This window comes from Grammomys surdaster, unplaced genomic scaffold, assembly GCF_004785775.1.
Source record: "Grammomys surdaster isolate TR1022 unplaced genomic scaffold, NIH_TR_1.0 97, whole genome shotgun sequence".
Lineage (NCBI taxonomy): Eukaryota > Metazoa > Chordata > Mammalia > Rodentia > Muridae > Grammomys > Grammomys surdaster.
The window spans coordinates 19,894,312-19,902,542 of record NW_021604576.1 but is presented as its reverse complement, the minus strand read 5'-3'; the positions used below and the strand labels follow the sequence as shown (position 1 = coordinate 19,902,542).

The 8,231-nt window shown below is 40.9% G+C and overlaps 1 pseudogene; it reads left to right on the top strand.

Annotated features, from left to right (window-relative positions):
- The first annotated feature begins 379 nt into the window (after positions 1-379).
- LOC114632728 lies at positions 380-787 on the top strand (annotated as a pseudogene).
- Positions 788-8,231: the final 7,444 nt, after the last annotated feature.

Genomic DNA, 8,231 nt, shown 5'->3' with positions numbered 1-8,231 from the left:
CTGCTTTCATTTATGCCTCCGACAACTTCCGCATCAGTCAGCAGTGAATTCACGGCACTTAATGCTCACATTTAAGCTTTATATGTCTTTATCTCTTTTTTTCATACTCATTTAGCATTAAGTTTGGATTTCATTAGTCCTAGTTTCAGCTCCATGAAAATCTATCTCACCTAATAGCTCTCTAAGGAGTCACATAACTTCAGTTCCTATTTACAGATGACTCACTAATTTGTATATGTAGTTACAAATTTTCTATTAGTGTTAAATGTTAGTGCATGTATAGCCCTTCATGCAGATCTGTGTATAAGTGTTGGTGGTGCTTTAAAAATAATGTTCCCTGCTCTCGAACCAGGCGGCCTCAGCCGTGAACAACGCAGCAATGGCCAAGATTAAGGCTCGGGACCTGCGCGGCAAGAAGAAGGAGGAGCTGTTGAAACAACTGGATGATCTGAAGGTGGAACTCTCCCAGCTTCCTGTCGCAAAAGTGACAGGCGGCGCCGCGTCCAAGCTCTCCAAGATACTAGTCGTACGCAAATCTATCGCCCGTGTCCACACTGTCATTAACCAGACTCAAAAAGAAAACCTCAGGAAATTCTACAAGGGCAAGAAGTACAAGCCCCTGGACCTGCGACCCAAGAAGACTAGAGCCATGCGACGCCAGCTCACCAAGCATGAAGAGAAGCTGAAGACCAAGAAGCAGCAGCGGAAGGAGCGGCTGTACCCACTGCGCAAATATGCAGTCAAGGCCTGAGACGACAATGACAATAAAGTACAAGACTGACTAAAAGTAATATATAAAAATAATAATGTTCCCTTTTTGGATGGAATTTTATGAATCTAGCATGGTTACCATGCCTAACTGTTGTGTTTTATATAGGCACCGTGGTTATATTATCCTTTGGAAGTGACAGAAGTAGAGGGCTCTCTCTATACCCTTACCATGATGGCAGTCAGTAGAAAAAGAGACTTCAAAACTACAGGGTGCCTACTGTTTGTGTCGTATGGTCCAGACAGTTGAGTCCCCACTGATACTGTAACAGCAAAGGCAACAGTCTTCAGATGGAATCAAGAGCCCTTTTGGTGGCCCTCTTCCTAACACTACCCCCATTTGGCTATCCCCTGATTAACTCTTAACTTTTTATTTATATAGGTTCCTTTTGTCAACTCTATAACAAGCTAGGGGGATCTGGAAAGAGAAGCTGTAAATTGAGAAAATTCTCCTGTTTTTTTGTTTTTTTGTTTTTTTGTTTTTTAAATAAGAATTGCCCCCACGGACTCATGTATTTAAGTGCTTGGCCTTGGGGAGTGGCGCTATTAGAAGGTATGGCCTTGTTGGAAGAAGTGTGTCACTGTGGAAGTGGGTTTTGAAGTCTTATATGTTCAAGCTGTGCTCGGTGACGCTCAAGTCAGTCTCCTTCTGCTGCCTGTGGATGAAGATGTAGAGCTCCTTGTTTAGAGCACCATGTCCGCCTGCATGCTGCCATGCTCCCATCATGATGGTAATGTACTTACCCTCTGAAACTGTAAGCCGTCCCCACTGAAACATTATCTTTAATAAGAATTGCTGTGGCAGTGGTGGCACACTCCTTTAATCCCAGCACTTGGGAGGCAGAGGCAGGTAGATTTCTGAGTTCGAGGCCAGCCTGGTCTACAGAGTGAGTTCCAGGACAGCCAGGGCTACACAGAGAAACCCTGTCTCGAAAAAAAAAAAAAAAAGTTGCTGTGGTCAGGGTGTCTCTTCGTAGCAGTAAAACCCTAACTAAAACACACTCCACCTAACTGGCCCATAGGCAAATCTATGGGGCACTTTCTCAATTAACGGCTGATGTTGGGGGGGGGGCCCAGTTAACTGTGAGTGGGGCCACCCCTGGCCGTTGGTTTTGGGTTGTATTAAAAAAAAAAAAAGCTAAGCTGAGTAAGCCTCTAGACAGCATTCCTCTTTGGTTTCTGCTTCCAATTTCCTGCCTTAGCTTCTGTCTAAGATGGACTGTGACCGGGACATGTAAGCCAGACAAACCACTTCCTCCTTAAGTTGCTTTGGTCATGGTGTTTATCACAGCAATAGAAACCCTAACCAGGACATTATCTTTTTATACTCAGCCGACCAGAGCCCCCTTGAGCTTATATATACAGCCTTTTTTCCTGGTGATTTTGTTCTCTTCTTGTTACTGCTCTGGCCTGCCATCCATTCTCACTGATGTCATGCAGACAGCTTTTCATTACTGAGTTGTCACTCCAAGTAAATAGAATTCTCTTTGCTTCACTCACCCTCAGTGAGCCATGCACTTTGTTCTTGGTAGTGAAGTAAGAACCTGGAAGGGAAGGAAGAAAAACTACTACATCTGAGTGTTTGACAGATATTCTGGATAGTTATTAGAATTCTAAAATTTTTGGGCTGTGCATAAAAGTGAAAATTGTTAGGGAAAAAATCCTTAAGCTTTAAATACCTCTCAAGTTCCTGGGTTTAATCTAAGTGGCAGTAGGTGCTGTGTGGCATTGTGCATTAGAACCTTAGGCTCTGAAGGGAGCTGATGATGCCCTGGTTTTGCAAATCGTTAAGCCTTATGTAAACCCCAAACCAAGTATTTATTTATCTAATCATTCATTTATTCTTTCATTCACAAGAGTTACTGTACACTTGTGATTAGTCACAGCACATGATTAGTAAGGCATGGCAGAACCAATGGAGAAGACAAATGGATACATGTATAAATTCCCACAGTGGCCATTGTTACAAGGGCATAAACAAAACACTAGAGCCTACTTAACCAAGCAAGTAATTGTGCCTAGAAGAACTATCGAGTGATAACTGGGGTGAGTCTTGAATGGCAGGTAGGATTTCTCAGTGTTGTTGTGTGCTGTCTGGCTTTTTGGAGACAATAGCACAGGCCCTTATGAACAGGAAGAGATCTAGAAGTCTCAGTCTACAGCTCTTGGAAATAAACTTACTTTTTTAAAGTGTCAGCTAAGAGCTGGAAGAACCCCACCTAGCTTCTCATTTTCCTACAGGAAAGAGAATGAGATATACTGGTGGAAAACAGAATATTTCCGTAGGATACTTAAATATTCAGTCTGAGAAGTAGGTAAAAAATTTAAATGACTTCAAAAACACTATATTTAGCACCTAAATTTACTCCCAGGTGTATATAGTATGAAACTACAATTCCCAAAGGTTGTTTTGAGACTTAGTTCATATTGTTTTGGAATCCATTGTCTCAGTCTGAGCTTGAATTCTTGGTGATCTTGTTGCCTGAGCTTCAGAAGCACTGGGATGACAGTAATGAGCCACCATGCCTGCCATCCAAAGTCTTTTTAAAAAGCAGGATTACGAGTAAATAATGGAAAAATAGATACTAAAATACAAACGATAACCTAACCCATTTGGAACACTCATAGACTGCTGCATTTTCCATGTAAAATGTCTCTCAAAGCCTCGGTTCCCAGATTCCGTTGGGAGGTGCTGGAATTTTAAGAGCATTTCCTTTAAGGCTTAGTAGGGGGGGTTTTAGGTCATTGGTGTGTGCCCTGGATGGGCATGGTATGATCCTAGCCCATTCCCCTCCTCTTCCTTCTTGGCTTGTATGTTGTTGCCACAAAATGCCTAGTGGAAAGAACTTAAGAGAGGAAAAGTTTATTTTGATTTATTGTTCTGGGCAGGGAGGTACAGTCCATCTTCTCAGGGAAGATGCCGACTGCATCAGGAGCAAGAGATGGCTGCTGCAGTCTCAGTCAGGAAGTAGAAACCAATTGAATCCTTGGGTTGGGCTCAGTGTCTCCTTCTAGTCCACTCTAAGACTCTTGCCTAGGAAGATCAGATTTAGGGTGGGATTTTTCTACCTTAATTAACCTAATTTAAGTAATTCCTTACAGAAATGCCCAGAGCATTAACTCACTGGTGATTGTAAGTCCCGCCAGGTTGATAGTCAACATTGGTGATCACATTGTCCATACAAGCTATTTTGCCCCGTTATGCATAAACATAATACATTATCTTATTACAGATTTAAAACAAGGCCAACCTTGGAGTAGAACTTCCAAAATAGTGAGCCCAAATGACCTCTGTCCTTTGTTTTTATTTTTTAAAATTTAGTTATTATATATACAATATTCTGCCTACATGTATGCCTGCACACTAGAAGAAGACACCAAATCTCATTATAAATGGTCATGAACCACCATGTAGTTGCTGGGAATTGAACTCAGAACCTCTGGAAGAGCAGCCAGTGCTCTTAACCTCTGAGCCATCTCTCCAGCCCCAACCTCTGTCTTTTGTAAGCTGATTGTCTCGATGTTTGTTATTGTCATGGAGAGCTGAATGACTAATGCAACAAACAATAACCTCCTAATTTATAATATTGGTACAATTTATAGTTATTTCCTTGTTTGTCTCCAAATTATGTTTTGTAGATTTAAAAAAAAAACATAGCAATCCTATGTTTTTAATGGGTGTTATAAGCTTTCTGTATCTTTTAGACAGTCCAGTGTAATTTCTATTTCATGTCATACCAGGTAGATAAAAAACCTGAAATATCACTTAGGATTGCGTAAGTGTACATAGATGTACAAACAAAATGGGACCAATCTGCTGAGAAAAACTATCATAAGAAAGGGCTGGAATTCACAGACTAGTCATAATCTAAGTATCTTATTCTTTCAGATTAAGTAGCTTGAAAAAGTTAGTCTATCTTTTTCTTTAAAAAAAAAGTTAATTTTTTAAATTAAAAAAATTGAGACTATAATTATCACATTTCTCTGTTCACTATCCTTCTTTAATTCTTGCAGTTGTTTTCCCTGATTTACATTTTTTATTGAAGATGGATTCTTCCTTATATGATATATCTCAACCACAGTTTCCCCTCTCCTCCCTCCCAGATCTACTTCCCCTCCGTTTCCTATGAGAAAATAGCAAGTCTCCAAGAGACAACAACTAAACAGGACAGAACAAAATGCAGCAAGACAAGGCAAAAGACCTCACACAGAAGATGTACAAGGCAGCCAACATGAGGAAAAGAGTCCCAAGTACAGGCAAAAGAGTCAGAGACACACCATTCCCCACAGTTAGGAGTCCCACAAGTAATCCCAAACTAACAGCCAGAACATATATACAGAGAACTTGGCGAAGACCTATGCAGGCCCCATGCTTGATACTTCACTCTCTGCGCACCCATATACACACTGCTTAGATGATTCAGTGGCCCGTGTTCTCCTAGTGTCCTCCATCTCCTCTGACCCCTTAACCTTTTCTCCTCTCTCAGGCTTACCTGAGTTCCAAGAGGGGGGATCTGATGGAGACCTCTGATTTAGACTCTCTGTCCACCTAATTGGCTGTGGATTTCTGCATCCACTCCCATCTGTCAAGGGAAGCCTCTTTGATGACGACTGGACAAGGAACCAATCTATGAATATAGCAGAATACCATTAGGAATAATTTCATTGATTTGTTTTAAGACCATTTACCTTTGGTTCTATTCTAGGTCACTGAGCTATCTTGTCTTTCAGTTCCTGGCCATCCAAGCAGTGTTAGGCATGGGCTACCTATTGTGGAGTGGGCCTCAAGTTAAATCAGACATTGGTTGGCTACTCCCACAAGTTCTGCATCTTGTAGGCAGAGCAGATTGTTGATCAAAGGTTTTGTGGCTGGGTTTGTGTCCATGTTTCCCTGTTGGTATCCTGCAAAGAATCTTCCCTCATCAAAAAAACCTAGAACATAGGAATGAAGACTCCAAGCAAGCTTCCTCTCAACTTATCCACAATCAATGAGCTGTATAGATGTTCTCCTTGGCCATGGGGCCCCATTTCAGTTTGAGGATAGCAACCCTCTGTCCTAGCATCAGCCTAGGTTGTTTGTAGATCTCCACTGGGCCCTCTTGGCCAGCAACTCAACTGAATTTAACTCAGTCCTGCCACTGGAAGCCTTGTCTGGCTACAAGAGACGGCCAGGTGAGAATCTGTATCCCTCATTACTAGGAGTCCTCACAAAGATCACAGATTCCAGGAAGATTCCACTGCACTAGGTTTCCAAATGGCCTCCCCCAGAAGCCCCCAATTCCAGCCATTTCTCCCTGCATTCTCTCCTTCCATCCCGTGTTCCCCTCTCACCTGATCACTCCTGCTTCTGTCCCTGTATATAATGTAATTACATATAATATAATCACATGCATATAATATACATTTATAAAACACATATAATGTATAGTGTATATAATATATGCACATATAAATATAATATACATATAAGTAATTACAGCATTTCTCCCTTCCATTTTCTCCTTCTCTGGAAGCTTTCAATACACTTTCTTTTTAATGTATGCTTAGTGCTTTAGCTATGAAATGCTGTGGAGATTTTCTTTTCTGGTCTTGTCTATTCTGTGTTCTGTGTGTTTCTTATAGTTGTATGGGTGTGTTTTTCCTTAGTTTGGGGAAGTTTTTTCTTATGATTTGGTTGAAGATCTGGTCTATGTCGTTGGCTTCACTTCAGCTTGAGTCCTTTTCAGTGTTTCTGTCACCTGATGGAATTCCACTCCCAAGTCTTGGATTGTGTTGGTTATTTCTATCAGCCTTATGTTTGTGTTTTCTTGGCCATCACCCAGGCCTGAAGTTCTTTCTCCTTGATTTCAGGAGTTGTTTCTTTGTTTCTTTAAATTCCTTGAATTCTTAGAAGAGGTTTATGATTGTTCTTTAACTTCTGTGTTCTGGAGTTCATCTAGGTAATTCTCATTGGCAAGTGTTTCTACAGGACTGGGAAGAAGTTACTGGTTTGGCCTTTCATATTGTTGTTTTCCTGAGATGAGATTGGTGAATGTGGAGTTTGTTGGTTCTGAGTTTTTAGAAGAGAAGATGTGGGTGGTTTGTTGAGTTAGGTGGTTAGAGGGGGTTTGTGTTCAAAGCCTGAAGTGTGAGTATCCGAGTGGAAAGGTTGGATGTAATGTGTGCAGTTTGGGGTAACAGGCAGGCTAGAGCTCCTTCGCAATGAAGGGAGGAAAGGCCAGACTAGGTTGTTGGACCCAGGCTAAATCTGGTATGTTGTAGAAAGATGTGGATGGGGAGCTCTGGGATGTTCACCAGGCTAGACCCCAGAGGAAGATGTAAGAAACCTGTGTATTAAATTGGATGGTAGAAGTGGGGACCTGTGGATGGTTGTAGGTGTGGTGGAAGCCTCGAGTTTAGGTGCAGAGCAGACATGGTGGTCAGACTAGGTTGGGGCACAGGATGTAGGACCTGGGCTAGATTTGGCAAATCATGGAAAAATGAGGGTTGGTTGGTCATGGTACTCACTGTGCTAGACCCTGGGGCAGGACATGGGAAGTCTGTGTACTGTGTGGTGTGGTAGAGGTAGCACAAAATGGGTCTGTTTTTTTCCCTAAAAAAGAGCCCCAGAAAGAAATTGATCACAAAACAAAAATACTAATACATTATATTCAGCTCTTCTTGGCATTTTATGAATGTTCTTGAACATTTTAATCAGATGTTAAGTGAAGCAAGAACACTGTGCTGCTTTAGAAAATCATTTCCTCTCTTCACCATCCTTTGTCAGCTCCTGCTGGATTCCACACCACAGACTCAGAGCTTCCTCTGATTAAAATGATTGGCCCAAAGATATCCTGATTCCTGAGGAAACAAGAAGTGCTCATTTCTACAAAGGGAATGAAAGCAACAGTAGAATGGAGAAGACTTAGTTATTGTATAAAAATGAATTTGAGAATATGTGATACACATTCAGTAAAAAATGATCCCCAACACGCAGAAACATTTTAAGTAAATGTTTTCTAGAACCATGACTATAATCTGGCAACCAGATGGTCCAAAGTTTTCTAGTACTTTCCTTTCCTTTTAACTACAACACAGCCAATAAAATTAGGAGATTAACATCACTACATTGCTACCACCTAACATTCAGATCTCATTCATGTTTCACCAGATTCACTCATAGCAGAAAGATGCAGTTCAAAATCATAAGTGGCCTTGAGTTGTTTTTATTATCATTTTGATCACTTTACTAAATGACATTAAATAATTTTATTTTAAACCTCTAAACAGCACTTTGAATGGTGAAAACACAGTATGTTGTCATACTGAAATGCTTTTAAAAAAAAACAAACCACAATTCCAGCTCATTTATATATATATATATATTTGGACTTTGGTATTTTATTCAGGTATTAAGTGAAGCAAGAACTCTTTAGCTGCTTTTAAAAAAAGTCATTTCCTTTCTTCATCATCCCTTGTCAGCC